The sequence below is a fragment of the Micrasema longulum genome, unplaced genomic scaffold (genome assembly GCF_059751315.1).
Source record: "Micrasema longulum isolate JH-2025_06_02 unplaced genomic scaffold, ASM5975131v1 h1tg001379l, whole genome shotgun sequence".
NCBI lineage: Eukaryota > Metazoa > Arthropoda > Insecta > Trichoptera > Brachycentridae > Micrasema > Micrasema longulum.
The window spans coordinates 448,141-464,482 of NW_028278565.1; the positions used below are offsets into that span (position 1 = coordinate 448,141).

A 16,342-nucleotide genomic window follows, 5' to 3' on the forward strand; every position below is an offset into this window, starting at 1 on the left:
CCAAGCTAGGCAATTACATTTTAATATATTATAATAATTAACAAAATAATAATAATAATTTAAAAAACTCCTTGGGAATATTGTATATAATTATGTATAATATGTTTTCAATATAATAAAAAAAATAAAAAAAAATAAAAAAAACAAATTAATATAGAGCACAGACAAACAAAATATAAACTTATTCGGATACACATTTTGATTCATATACATACAGACATACACATATATACACACATATATATAAATATACACATATATACACATGTACATACACACATACGTACATACACCCATGCGCATACACATACATACATTCATAAAAACATAGACAATTTATTTATACGAAACTTCATGGTTGTCATCTATAAATATATATATATTTTTAAATTATTCCTTATTTTTTATATTTTATTTTTGACATCCAGTAAGGTTCTCCAATCCGTGGCATGCATCAACTTTTCTGACTCCCTACGACCAATGTCATGAAAGAGCGAGGTCAACACCTTCCGTAACTTGACAACACTCCCGTCTTTCCACGATTCTGGCAAAAGGTTATGGACCTTTTTGCCTACGTTATAGTGTTGTCTCGATGCCAGAACAGTGTTGACCCCTTCACTTAGTATCAGATCCCTATTAGAGTATCTTGTATTATGGTTGTGGTTGACGCTTGGGTAAATGTCTCTCTTTATGTGTGTAACCACTACCGTTCTCAATATATACTGTTGAATAATATTCAGTACTCTGAATTCTTTGAAGAGCAAGTCACTTGGATAACGAAATGTTTTTTTTAAAATGACTCTATGCAATATGCAATTGCAATTGCAATTGACTATGCAATTCATATAATATTCATTACGCCATTTCGCGGAGAAGACTGAACATCATATAACTATTTCTATGCATACAGACTCTACAGTCATACATTTTCTCATGCACATACGCCTGTTATTTCTACTCTTTACAATTTCATCTTCCAGTATTTGTTAGGTTTGATCGTGCCATGTCTATCTCGTTCTTCTTCGTTTTCTGCATCAATCAATATTTGCGTCGCAGATCCTTTTGGCCGATCTTTCGCTCTCCATACGATCTCTACAGGTCCAAACCAACGCAGCACCCCTTTCTCGATTTTGTCGATACTGCTTGTCTCAGCCTTACACACTGCACGGATCTCGACATCCTAATCGTTTTATCACATATTCGCCCGAGAGGGTCACATTTCGACACCATTCAACCTACTTTTTATATTTTTATTTATTTACATATAATATAACACATATAATAATAATATATAATATATTTCTATTACAGGTCTTAACAAACCAGTACATATGGCTTGTCGGTGAAGATTTCTTAAATTAAAACATATTATTACACTATTTGCATAATAACTATTACTACTAACTGAACTATAAGGTGCAGTTTTATCACCATTACTATTTTTCCTGTTTATCAATCCGATAGCAGAATGTCTCAAATGTTTATATCATCTCTATGCAGATGATTTACAACTATATCTTCATTGCAGACCTGAAAGCACCAGCGAAGCAATAGAATCGATGTCTAATACACTAAATTGCGTGTCAACATGGACAAAAGAGTATGGTTTACTAATAAATCCATCTGAAACACAAATTATGTTCGCGGGTAGTCAAAGATTGCTTAGTAAGCTGGACGTATCTTCACATAATACTTTTAATATCAATGGTACCAATATTCAATACGAGAAATCCGTAAAAAATCTAGAAGTACTAATGGATGAATATCTATACTAATGAATTAAGCTGCAAAATATTTTTCAGTCTACACTCACTAAAAAGGTTGCAAAAATTCCTACCCTTTAATACTAAATGCACTCTTGTACAAGCATTACTACTATCCATTCTAGATTACGCTGATGTTTCCATGATTGATTTAAGCTGTGAGCAACTCGATAAACTTGAACGACTTCAGAATACATGCATAAGGTACATTTTTGGTCTTACGAAATATGATCACATTTCTGATTATTGTAGGCAACTGAAATGGCTCAAAATTAGATAGCGGAGAGACTATCACTCCCTCTCACTTCTGTTCAATGTACTTTATGGTCCTAACGCTCCTATATACCTGCGAGAAAACTTTCAACGCTTATCAGTTAAGGTTAACCTCTTCGTTCTAATTCTCAAGGCACTCTCTTAACACCCATCCCCAATTCCTCTTTCTTCTCTAACTCATATAGTGTCCATGCGGCTCAACTGTGGAATCATCTCCCATACACCATCAAATATGTTACTAAATATGTTATATATCTTTAGCTTTTTAGTCTTTATTTTCTATTGAATATGTTATGTAACTTGAAGTATAAATTTACTTTTATTTTTTATTTTTTTAATAGTGAATTTCATAAAAAGTACATGTTTTTAAAAAATTCTATACAAATCTACTTTTACACATCTAGTAAATGACTTTTATTTGACTTTTATTTTTTATTTTTTTAATAGTGAATTTCATAAAAAGTACATGTTTTTAAAAAATTCTATACAAATCTACTTTTACACATCTAGTAAATGTTATCACGCTAAGGAATATTGAAAAAAATAAAACTATAATTTTATTGGTTGGTTGGAAGAAATTTCCATTTGGTAATAAGCCCGCCAATATACAAATAACATTATGTACAAAAAGTTAAATAAATAAATAAAAATAAATATAAGGAGGGAGAAATAATTGTTTTTAGAATAATATATTTAAAAAAAAACGAATAATAAGTACATGATACCGCAATTATAAGATACATTTTCATGATTATTTTTCAAATTCCATACTTTACTCCTATACATTAGGGTCGGCACCAGAAGTCCATTGTGAACCGTTACTTTTGCTTCCTGCGACAAACGTTTGTTTGCCAAGCTAGATTTCATTGCACCGTTCACCCTGTTTCCGAAACTCATCCTCCTTTCAATGTATTTCTTATTCTTTTCATCCCTAGTAAACATACTTCCTAAAAACACAAATTCTTCCAAATGATTTAGAATATCTCCGTTCACAATGATCTCACATTTAGTTATAATATATAATATAATTATAATCCCTTTCAAAAACCATTCCATTCGATTTATCAATATTTCTTTTGTCCCCAGGTATTAGGGACAATCATATTATTATATTTATTTAGAGACATATTTTCACATTAAAATTCAATGCACAGTAACATGAAACCCGCTTTCTATAGGGACATCACCAGTACATCACTCGATCAAAAAATAACATTTATATTGGACCTGTGAAGTCTACGAAGCTTAATACTAGATATTTGCAATATATAGGTTTTAAGGAATTTAATAAATTCCCACAAAGATTTAACGTACCAATTTCAAAATACAAAAACAGGACGTGCGAGTTGAAGAATTATTTTTTCCAGAAGTACTTCGAGTTAATAATATAAGTTGATCCAGAGAATGCGCACCTTGAACATAAAACTTGAAATATTATACCATTTTAGCTTGTATATGAAACTTATTATACTTTTTGAATTATTGTTATGCTTTTTCATGATTTTTTAACTTGTAACATGTTTATGTACTTTTATACGCTTTCATTCCACTTTTGCTAGTATTACGTTTATATTTTGTTTAGTTAAAAAACTTTTTAATTATGTAATTTTTTAACATTATATTTCTTTATTCATATTTTCTCTTTGATTATTGTTTCTTGTTTATTCTTTTATAGATTGTATTCTGTATAGATAATGTTGAATTCATTTCATTACCTTATTAGCTTGTATTATGTTTATTTTGGAATTTAAAAAAAAAACACCTTCTTAATTTGTAGTGTATCTTTACTTCTTTTCTGCTTTTGTAAATAATATTAAAGTGTCCAAATTTAAATTCGTTTGAATTGAAAAATTGTTATCTGCATGTCCCTAAATGATTTTTTTTACAAAAACTCCCTCGGAATATTATATGAAATTAAGTTTACTATGTTTTCAATTTGAATTTTAAAAAAATAACCACGTATTTTAGTACAAAATCCGAATAAACACCATGATACCGATATTATAAATTAAAGGCTTGTCAGCAGCTGGAAAAGAGGGAATATGGAAGGAGGTAATAAAAAAATTACCAAAACACCCAGATAAATTTATGTATTTTTATAAAAATAATAATTTCAAGTCCACCCTGCCAGGAATCAAACCCAGGACCTCAAAAATGATAGGCGAACGCGCCAACTACTACACAACCCGGTAGACTTATCTCCACTCGATTTCCCTTTTCGCGATTTTTACTTGAAAGTAGCCATCGAGTCGTGCAAGGTTCTAGATTTTTTCGCAATCAGAACTGTATTTTTCATCCGCCCGGACACATACATTGTCATACCCTAAAAACAAAACGAAAGTCTCTTTTGACTCGTCGTACTATTCTTTCGTAAAATTTATCGATGAGTACCAATTATCGCCACAGATTGGACATGTTTTTGTGCTGATAAAAACAAATTATATCTGTAAATTCAACGTAATCATGGTGGTAGATTACTAATTTCGATCAATTAAGATTAATAGAGAATAAATGTAAAAAAAGAAAAAAAAGGTTATGTTTACCAATTTATTTATTTTTATTTTATAAATTTATTGCATAAAATAAGTATACATATTTATTTACAGGGAATCTTTATAAAACTAGTGAATAGAAAATAAAAGCGGAGTGTTCTCTGTTTAGGATTGTCTCCATCTAACATGGCTCAGCCTGTTCTAAGATGGAGTTTTTTTTATCTTTTAAAGCATAAGTAGTTCTATACCATTTTTTTGATAAAAAAAATTATGCCAATCAACAGGCTTATGAAAGCCCTAACAGATTGGCATTATTGAGTATTTATTATAAAGTAACACTTAATTTAAACAATTTTAAATTTACAAAGGTATAATAATCTAGGCGGACTGCCATGTTATGTCATGTGTGTCATCGTGAATCATGAGTGACAAAACTGCTTGCTTCTTGAATGCTTGCCTTTGCTGTAGGAACATATCGACAGTATTGTTTAGTGAGATTTCGTTCACTGTTCTTAGGATCCTTGGCAGAAGGGAAAAGAATCTGACGTTAGTTTTATAATTTCCCACAGCAAAGACAGGATTGGTACGCAAGTTACGGCGAGGTACATTAAGGTTTATCTGAGCAAGGATATACAGTTAGATATCAATTTGTGCAAGAATATCAAACCAGCCAAAATTATTTTGATTTCTAAACTGATAAATGAAAGTACTCTAGACGATCATAATAGTTGATTATGAAAGTAATATAGCAATGCCTAGCTAATCAAATGTAAGAAATTAAAAATAGTTATTTTATACAAATATTAAGTATACATATGTCCCAAAAATACACGTCAATTAAATATAAATAATATAGTATAGTTCATAATAAAATAAAAATAATGAAATACATAAAATATAAATAATATGTGTACCAATTATATAAAGGTCTTCGTTTATTGATCTACATATATTTTTCAAAAAAATATCTTGCTATACTATTTATATGTGCAGTTAAATTTATTTTAAAATTGAAAAATAAAAAAGTACATACAAATATTATCTCCTGGTGCACAGTGGAAATACACCTAGCAATAAATGGTCATATTGATTGGAACAGTTACGAACTTGGTTTACTCTGGTAAAGTACCATTATTCCGGACCTACACTAAGGTCAAGAATAACATTTACGAACCAGGTTTAGGCGACACTAGCCATGGGACCACAACCCGGTACAAATTCATAATTTTATTTACCATACGCACAACCCTTAAAACTAAATTTTAATCGTTACGTAAACGTAAGAGCCTTATGTTGAAAAAAGTGAGAAAAAATGGTACAATAAAGTTATATTGATGTTTTCTGTAGATATTTCCTGATAAAACTCCATAATTAATTATTTAGATAAATTTATATGAATCTGCTATTAATACGTAATACCATAATCTTATCAAAATATTCCGTTAAAATTATTTGACAAAAATCATTCATAAAGTCATATGATTATTTGTACCGAAATACTTTTGGAAGTAATTTTAGGAATAACTAAAATACTGTATTTTTTTTCAAGTAATGAATTGTACAATTAAGAATATCTACTAAAGCTTTGACAGTGCTTTGATACCTCTAAAATTGTTATGTCCCAGGACTCGACCATTGTCTACGTGTAAATAGCAATTTGTAGGACAAAAAATTATCCCGAAATATCGCCACGGAGATAGCCGTGCAGGCTATCTCCGCGGAACAATGATAAACCCCATCCCGCCTCATTGTCCTCGTGTTAACGTGCACGGACAGGACCTCGTGACAATGGCGATTTGCTCGACATGAACATGGTCGCTCCCGCACAATTTTTCTGCCGAAAATGGAGGCAGAATTTTTAAAAAAAATTTTATTTTGTTCTTTGACAATTCTGATAAATAGTGATATATTTTTCGTGTATTCATTTTCTCAGTGCTCAAGTGTGAACTTCGGCCGAATTTTCGTATTGTCCTAGCGTTCTGTCCCGCGTGGTCAAGGCTGTTCACGGAGTTGGGACAAGACAACATTATCATATGTATTGTATTATCCGCATTCAACGGTCGTTTAAGTTGAATAAGGCTGAAACGAGTCGGATTGTGGTCCTTCGGTGGTTTCGTGGACTCACCGATCAAAAGTTCGAACCACGCTCTATAAGAACATGATTATTTAATAATTTGGTAAATAATAAGAAAACTGATGTTCTTCAAGGCATTGAAGGCAATTACCCACCAATCAAAATGCTATTAATCGCGCTAGCTCTTCAACAATGTTTGAGTATGTCCAAATGCTTGCAGACTGGCTGGATTTCCTCCCTAGGGAGTTGTTCATATTTAAATTTATTTCAACAGAGAGGGAAAACATTTTTGAGAAGGGAATATGAAAGTCTAGGCATTTACAGTTTGGCTGTGGTGAAACACGAGTCTACATGGTATACAATACTTGATATATCTCTCTTATTTATTTAAATGATCAAGGAGTATTTATTGAATTCTTCAAATTGATATTTTCACACCAGATTTGGAAAGTAAAATTTAATTTAATTTAATTTAATTTTAATTTTAATTTTTGTTTATTCAGAAAAACAACAGCAATACAAAAAAATATACACAACATTATAAAAAAAAAACATAAAATAAAGCCAAATCAGTTTTCCACATAAATACAATTAAAAAATCCAGTTCAGTTAGATATAATTCATAGAACTGCATGTGTGCGAGTTTTTTTTTGTGTGAAGATGCGTGTGTAAAAAAGTGGAGTCTGGTTTTGGTAGGTATGTGAATATGTGTGTGATTGTATATGGGTGTGAGGGTAGGTTTAGGGACAGGGTAAGTGTGTGTTTGATATGAGTGAATAGAAACAACTTAAATTTATAATGTAAAAATATAAATTTTTTTTATAAAGAAACATATTTTATTCCAAATAATAGTTTTTTATAAGTGAGTTTTCTGCAGTTAAATATGTCTATGTTATTGAAAAATAAATTATAATTACGCGTCAAGCAAGTCAGAGGAGAGTTCTGTGCATAGTTGGTGCGAACTGTAGGTAGGTAACTGTAGGTAGGTAAAATATGTATAAAACATGCTGGATTTAAATACAACAAATATTTATCCTTGCTGAGCGAAGAATAATTATACGAATGAAAGTAATGCCAATAAAACAAAAAATCTGTTTTACTGTATAATAAGGAGCACGAGAATAGAACTTATAACAAGGAAAACGGAGACGCTTTTCTGTGGCCAGTGTTTGTGTGAAAGTGACAAAAATAAAGAAGAAATTCGTTCTCAATATCAGTCAGTTATTAGCAGTTAGCGGGAGTGCACACTAGTTATCTGACCGGTGTGTTTATGATTATTAATTTATTTGACCATAACGAGCATAAGTTGGATTAATTTTTTTTTAAATTATGGAAAATAAATTACTTAACGTGCTCATGTTTTTTTTTTTAAATTTTTTCAATCTTCAGAATTTTTTGTCTTTTGCTTGAGGTAACACGACGTTACATCACCGCGTATAAAGTAATTTTATAGCACGGTCTTTTGCGAGCTAGACCGTGTCTATTTATTGTCGTTTAGTATACGTCATTTGGTCTATGAAACAGTTTAACGTAGTTATGCAGAAAGCAGCCAGCTATAGAAAAGCGAAACTTAGATAATAGACATAAAATGCATTATTTTACTTTATAGATATTTAATAATAAATATGTACATCTCCCTTCCCCTTCTTATCATTTTTTCATGCATCCTTGTCCTAATTCCACCCCATTTACAATAGCTGATTATTTAAAAAAATATATTTTCTTTGATTATTAAAAAATATATACATGAAAATAACATTTTTATATCTATAAACTTATATGTATTTATATTGTATATATAATCTATGTATTATATATTTTTTAGTCAAACTAGGATGTGTGATGTCACCATGGCTGTTCAACGTGTATATCGATAACTGTATGAAAGAACTGAAAGGCTTAAGAATGGGAGCAAAAATGGGTGATTTAACTGTCAATTGTCTTTTGTATATTGATGATGCCGTGCTTCTCGCTAACAACAAAAGGGAACTGCAATTCTTGGTAACAAAGGTCTACGATGTAAGCAAGGGAAGCGATTTAATTTGAAAAATAGGTATGCTTTTAGTTCTTAATAATGTTTATAATACTTTTTAAATTTATATAATTTCTCTAACGTTTCTCTTTGTAAAGGAAAAATAAAAAACCCGCTGACAAGCCGGTTACGCGGTTTAATGGGTTTCATAATTTTTCCTTTAATATTTTCTGTTCGTAATTTACCTTCTTTAATAAAAATATATACAAAAAAAATAACGAAAAAAAAAAAAGTATTTTAATAACAATAGTTATTTAAGAATAAAAAAAATCCGTAAAAAACGTATTTCAATGATTTTTAAAGTCTGACTGACCACAAAACCTAAGATGTGCATTTTGCTGAAAACAGCCAGCCCCGGTAAAACTCTGATGTATGTTGTGTTAATTTCTATAAAACATGTTATTTTATATTTATATTAGGGTAGTTTGTTTTACAGAATCAGTTAATTAATTTATAATGATTAATAAAAAAATATATACAAGCCTCAAAGGGATTATTGTGATTTTTTATGTCTGGCTGATCACACAACCTAAAATATGTGTTTCCCCGAAAACGACCAGATTTAATACTGAATAATACCTCATTCAAACTTTGTAAACAAGTACGAAGAGACATGCCGTATTAAAACAATTTTTTTTACTACGGGTATTTTTAAATTAATGTTTTTATAAAATTAAAATACTTATGTTTTTATCCACATTAATTTCTTTAAGAGAACTAGATTTTTGGAGGCATTAATCTTTCTATCAGCATCTATATCGCGGTGTTTTACATCATAAAAGGCGCCTCGTTCTCGGGGGGCCACTGATTAAACCCGAGGACGTTAAAGAGCTCGCCCCCTAGCTACTTTACGAATCTGCGCTTGGAGGGGGAGATTAAGCAAAATGTAAACACACCGTAGCCATTTCGACTTCCACACAGCCAGGCTCTTTATAGACCTGGCCTTGGAGGGTGAGAACGGGGGACTCATCGCAACAGATCTTCACAGGTCACAGTGACGTCAGGAGTTTGTATAGCACTGATCCCCACCACTAAAAATAAGAATCTATACCGTAAGATTTTTTAAGTGCTGTGGGTGTATCCGGCAAATTGAAAAATGCCGTTTTTAAAATCAACACCATTTCCGAAGGGTGATTATTAAAGTTTTTTGTATAAAATCGGCCTGGCTGTTTTTAGCAGAACACATAATTGACCTTACTGCTCTTGGTGACACTGATATTTATTTTTTTTAATCGTGAACTGGCTGTTTTCTGCATAACTACATTCAGTTTGCCTACAGCGCTAGGCAGACGATATAATGGAGTAGGTAATCAATCATAATGAACTAGATAAATTAGAAAAATCTCGGAATGATTAGAATAGTAACAATCTAAAAATAGGCATATCGAGTCCGGAGAATACCCGCTGATAAGTGCCCACCTGATTTGTATTGCCTTCCCACTGAAGGTGTGTAGACTGGTGTTGAGGGTAAGTGGGGGAAGAGGAAGGGGTCCCGGGGGAGAAAAAAATAATAGGATAAAAAGGGTATCTGGCCACCACAAAACATTCAACTGTGAGGATATTAAATATTATGACAATAATAATTTAAAAAAGTAATTTCATATTTTGTCCAACATGCGTGTGTCTTCCTAATCATGAGGCGTTTAGGGCGTTTGTCTATAATGCTTGATCCCAGCAAGGTCCATTTAAAATATTTATTTGAAAAAGTTCATTTCCACAACGTAATCTCAATCGTTTGTCGGAAAAGATTGAAATGATTAGTCCCACTTCTAACTTCTTACGTGCCTATAAAAGAAACCGGTTTTTTTACGTCCATAAGGCTTTAATGTCTACTGGTTTCGAGACGTACCGATCTCTTCATCAGGACACTAACAACACAAAAATGCAAATACCAAAATACACTTTCACCTTGACCTGATGGACGTAAGATACATAGTATCTGCGGAAAAAATCATAAATTTTGTGCAGAGTTATAATTCTACCCCCCTATTGTTATAACCCTATAGGGGGTATGAAAACACCGCCACGTCGGAACGTGCAGTAAAAAAATGGCCAACAATATTTAGTGGTATGTTAGGGAATCGGTAGGAGATTGGATGGGGAGATGGTGACGGTTTAGGAAGGACTAGGTTGAAATTTACACGACTGGTTTTTTAAAAACCTTTTGTTTTGTGAAACACCTCCATATTGTATAATTTAAGTCCTTTTTCGGAAATCGAATGAACATTTTAACTCCTGTTTAAAATATTTTACGAATTTATTTTATTAAGGATGTGTGACAGGCAACTGGGCATACATAGCAAGTCACCCTTTATAATAAATTATTCACAGCACGCAATATGTTAAAAACAATAATTCAATAAAAAGAAAAACACAGTGTAAAAGCTTATAATAAATGTGTCATAAAAAAATATAGCATTATTAACAATATTGAAAAAATAATCGAAAAACATAAATTAAAACAATGCAAATTACGCTTCTCACACAAAAGTAAAATACGTAAACCAGACATTCTAATTTCTATTTTTAGTGTTGGGGGTCAGTGCTATATAAGCTCCGACGCCACTGCGACCTGTTAATATCTATTGTGACGGGTCCCCGCGAATAGTTCTCGCCCTTCAAGCCCAGGTCTATAAAGAGCCTGACTACTGTGTGGAAGGCGAGAGTTTACATTTTGCTGAATCTCCCCCTCCAAGCCCAGATCCGTAAAGTAACGGGCATACCATGCATATAATTCAATAAAAAAACATTACGAGTTGGAATCGAACCAATCAGGATCTTGAAAACTTTAGTATCTGAAATGCTTCTGGGTCCCGAACGACCCACGGCATTTTTTCATGACGGTGTTTTGGAACATAACATCTGAAGCGTCAGACGGATAATGTTACCTTCAAGTCATAAAGGTTTGGTATCGGTGTGAAAGCAGTAATTCGTCACTCATTTGTAGCGGACAATATAATCAAGATTCATTATTTTCCCCAAAAAAACAAACAAACCATCACGCCGTTTCCCTGTAGGGGTAGGCAGAGAAGATAGAACGCCATATCTTTGCATACATACCTAGCTTCCTCTACATTCATACATCTTCTCACGCACGCACGCCGATCAATCCTACTTTTGACATGTCCATCTACAGGTATTTGATGGACTTGATCGTGCCATGTCTTTCTCGGCCTTCCTCGTTTTCTGCATCCATCAACATTCTCATCGCAGATCCTTTTAGCCGTTCTTTCGTTGTCTATTCGCTCTACACGTCCAAACCAACGCAGCACCCCTTTCAGGATTCTGTCGATAATGCATATCTCAGCCTTACACAGTTCACGGATCTCGACATTTGTGGACCTATCCTACTTTCATCATCATTTTTCCAATTCCATACTTCACTCCCATACATTAGAGTTGGCACTAGAACTCCATTGTGAACTGCTAGTTTAGCCTCCTGCGATACACATTTGTTTGCCAAAGTAGATTTCAGTGCACCGTTCACCCTGTTGCCAACACTCACCCTCCTTTCAATATCTTTCTCGGTCTTTCCATCCTTAGTAAACATACTTCCCGGATACACAAATTCTTCTACCTGATTCAGAATATCAATGTATATTTTTCCTAAATATATAATTTCGTCTTAAGAAGCTGTAATATATATATATATTATTCCAATATGAATAGGTATCTTACAATGCATTGTTAATATGTGTTGTACGAAATATGGACATGGTATTAATTGTAATTGTAATAGTATGTAATTAAATATTAATAAAGCAAGAAAACTTGTAGTATCGCAGTCGGCCTCTTATTTTAATCTGCACTATAATTTAATATAAAAAACGACGATTGATGAGGGCTCCAAATTGCGTTCGCACGTTTGCCAGGGATAAACAACTGTTTGGAATTTTTATTTTATAGTAAATCAAAAATCTTAACCGTCAAAATAAGAGAACTGATACATTAAAATACATTTTCATTATACAACTTCATAAAATTATATATTTTACACTAGATTTACGATATACATTCAAACAAAACTTATATTCTTATTATTGTAATTACCTTATACTTAAATGATTTTAATTTAAATTCTTTTATTTTCATTATTATATAATATCATAATTTACAACCCCTGCTTGCACTTACTAAAAAACTCATTAAAATTTACACTAAAAATGCATTATGTAACTTAGTAGACATTATAATAATAAATATTTACATCTCTCTTCCCCTCCTTATCCTCTTTTCAAGCATACTTGCCCTAATCCCACCCAATTTACAATAACTTACTGTTCTTAAAAAATCTTTGATTATTGAAAAATATTTACGAGTACATTTAATATGTAATATATTTTCTTTACTAACTTTATGAAAATCTGTTATTAGTTCTATATCTGTTTGTTTACTATAAATATGTATGTAGAACTGTTGATTTCCAAAATAAAATAAAATAAATGTACGTAAAAAAAATAAAAAAATTTAGTAATATGTTTTTTGATTTAAACGTTGCCTTACTCACAAGGGTTGTCCAGTCCTATTAACTTTTCTGTGGCTTTGATGTTACACGAGTCTACATGACTTGACATATCTCTCTTATTTAATTGTATTTTTATGATCTTCAAATAGACATTTTCGCAAAGGAAATGGAAAGTGAAATTTGCATTAATATGCTGGATTTTCATTAAAAATAAGATAATTATTCGAATGAAATGCCAATACCACAATGAATCTGTCTTACTGTATAAGAAAGAGCACGAGAATATAACATATGTATATCAAAGAAGACAGAGAAGCTGTGTTCTCTGTTTTCTGTTTCCTGTGCTGCAAAGCAGCGTTTATTTGATAATTTTAAATACACATAACAATTTGTTACCCACTAAGTAAGTCTAAAGACTTTTCGGTGGGACACATTTTTTTTTTATGGATGGGTTTATTTTACATTATTTTATTTATATTATACAAATTTATTTATTAACAGGCACTATAAAGTATTAAGAAGATATTTCTTTGGCTCTTTTTTTTTTTCATTTGATGATCTTTCCTGTTAATGATGGTTTGTGGAGATTATTGAAGAACCTTGGAATAACGCAATTCAATGTTCGCTCTCCGAAGTAATTTGTAATTTGGAGAACGACCAGGGCCCCGATTACAATGGGAAGTTAACAGAGTTATATTCGACTGTCTATAAAGGAAAATCGATATTTGTTTACAAAAATAAGTATATTTGCATGAACACACACACAAAGTATCTTCGTCGGTAACCTATAAGTAAACATATTTAGAAGAAAAAAATGCATGCATATTCTGCTTTTTTTATTTTTTATTTAAATCTTAAAGTAGGGCACACATATCATACATATTGTTATGTGTGTTCTAATAATAACATTGCAAATATATTCAATTTATAAATTGTTTATCACATATGTCTTGACCATTATTTTAAATTTTGATATGTTTTTTTCTTCATAAATATTTTTTTCCATTTCGTAATACTTTTTAATTGCTTTAAATAAATTGTTTTCATACAGAAAACTTAATTTTACTTTGTAGATAAAATTAAAGATAAATGTTAACTTCCCATCATAATCGGGGCCCATGGAGCCCTTGGTTTTTAATCAAGTCTAGTGAGTGGTTGGTGTTTGTGTGAAAGAGACAAAAACAAAAGAAAAAATATTCGTTAATCAGTCGGTTATTGGCAGTAGGCACGCTATTTATATAACGGACATAAATTATATTATTATTTTTATTAACTATGGAAAATGAATTATTTAACAGAATTTCTCTATGTTTTTTTATCAAATTTCTGAACTTCAGAATATTCTTTCTTTTGCTTGAGGAAACAATACGTTACATCACCGCGTGTAAAGGAATTTTGTAGCACAGCCTTTTAAGAGTTAAAAAAAATACCTTCGCTTTACAGACAATTGAAGATAAAGCGATTTATAATAAGAAAAAAATATAAAATAATTAAATAAACAATATTTCCTTTAGTCCACTATAGTTTTGAGCGTATCTATCTTAAATTACGCTTTCCATCCTTGAAAGACAAAAATACTTGATTTGTTCGTTCCATATGTATAGCATAATACTGATGATATTATAATAAAATTGGATACTATTCATTGGTTAAGTATACCTTCATAAAGAAGTTGTATAGCTTTGAAACCGGTCGGTAGAAAAAATGAAAAAGAAGTGATTAAAAACAAAGTTGTTTTATTGAGAAGATAGCTTCGTTAACTAATCATTGTAATCGGGGCCCAAATCGCATTTATTAGCAAACCTGTAAAAACACAAAATATTGGATTTTTCCAACGTCACTTGTTGCGCGTTGGCTACCCCTATAAATATAGCGTGAAGCACGAGTGTTGCCAGATTATCGGTTACGGGCTTCATCATTTTATTGGCCGGCTGGTAATTACGTCATTACCCAGCGCCATTGATCATTATTGGCCGCCCATCCACCAATCACAGCCCGCGTACCATAAATAACGACCGACTTACCATTTCTGTGATAATTAATGACAAAACTCACTACAGGTAGTGACCTGTCCCGTCCCCCTCCCGTCCCCTGCTCACCCCCACCCTCCGCCTCATCATTCTCCCGGTCGAATTATAATAATGCGCATGATTACACAAATAATGACTGTAGATTGTGATAAAATATCAAACACCAAGGTTGATTACAACCAATAAATAAGATAAATAATTGTCATGCTGAAAGGTGTTCTTTGTTTTTTTTTCAAAGCAATAATTGCGTTTCAGGGATGCCATTTTTAAAAACTTTGATTTGAATCTACAGCCATATACATCATCAAAATCTTATACACACCTGATGGTGCATAGGGTACTGCATTGTAAAAGCGCATGCGGTGTTTTTCGTTCATGTGCTACAGGAAGGAAATGTTATCAGTATTACGCTTCAGGGGTAGTCCAGTAGCTCAATCGCAAATAACTATCGACGTGCTAATAAGCGACGTGATAACATTTTCTCACCATGGTTGTTTATCGTATTCGCGATCATAATGGAACATCTGTGAACACCTAATATTAAATGTCAAAATATTATCGTTATAATCCTACTGCGTAATCACATATTTGAATTTCACCGGTGTAAAGATTACACAGGCGTTGACTTATGACCGCGATAACTTAAGCATGTTCATTATTGTTCACTGTGATCGTTTAAATGCTTAACATGTTTTTAAGCACGTCGATAGTTATTTGTGATTGAGCTACAGGGAAAGTGAAACTTCGCAGCGGGAGCGCTTCCTCCACATACATGAAAACTACGTGAGTCTTCCTATCGATTTCGCTAATACTTAAAAATCTTTTTTGTAAGAAATCTGGTAAATTTATTTATTTTCAATTTTACGAACCGCGATATTAGTTGAATTCAACATTTTATTTTTTGTCCCTTTCAAAATTGGATACAAAAAATGTTTTCTTACGAGCGGTAAAAAGTAGAGCATTAAATTAAACGGCTAAATTTCTTGAAAATATACAAAAATTTAAAAAGATCAACCAATGATCGTTGTGGGAGATTAACGGTTTACTTACCGTCAACAGACCAATCGGTAGAACTGACGGAGAAGAAGCGGAAGAGAACGTGAAACGTCCCACGCGGAGTAATTTTAGAAATACAACACTTTAGAAAATCATAGCGCTGATAAAACGATACGTAAAAGTAAAAAAAAAATGGCTTAGTTTAATAGTCTGTCAA

At 31.9% G+C, this 16,342-nt stretch overlaps 1 protein-coding gene across 1 annotated transcript in view; it reads left to right on the top strand.

Moving 5' to 3' along the window:
- LOC148275608 (protein Wnt-5b-like) overlaps positions 1-16,342 on the top strand; it is a 160,186-nt gene that overhangs the window by 41,084 nt on the left and 102,760 nt on the right. The gene's annotated exons all lie outside the window — the stretch shown is intronic.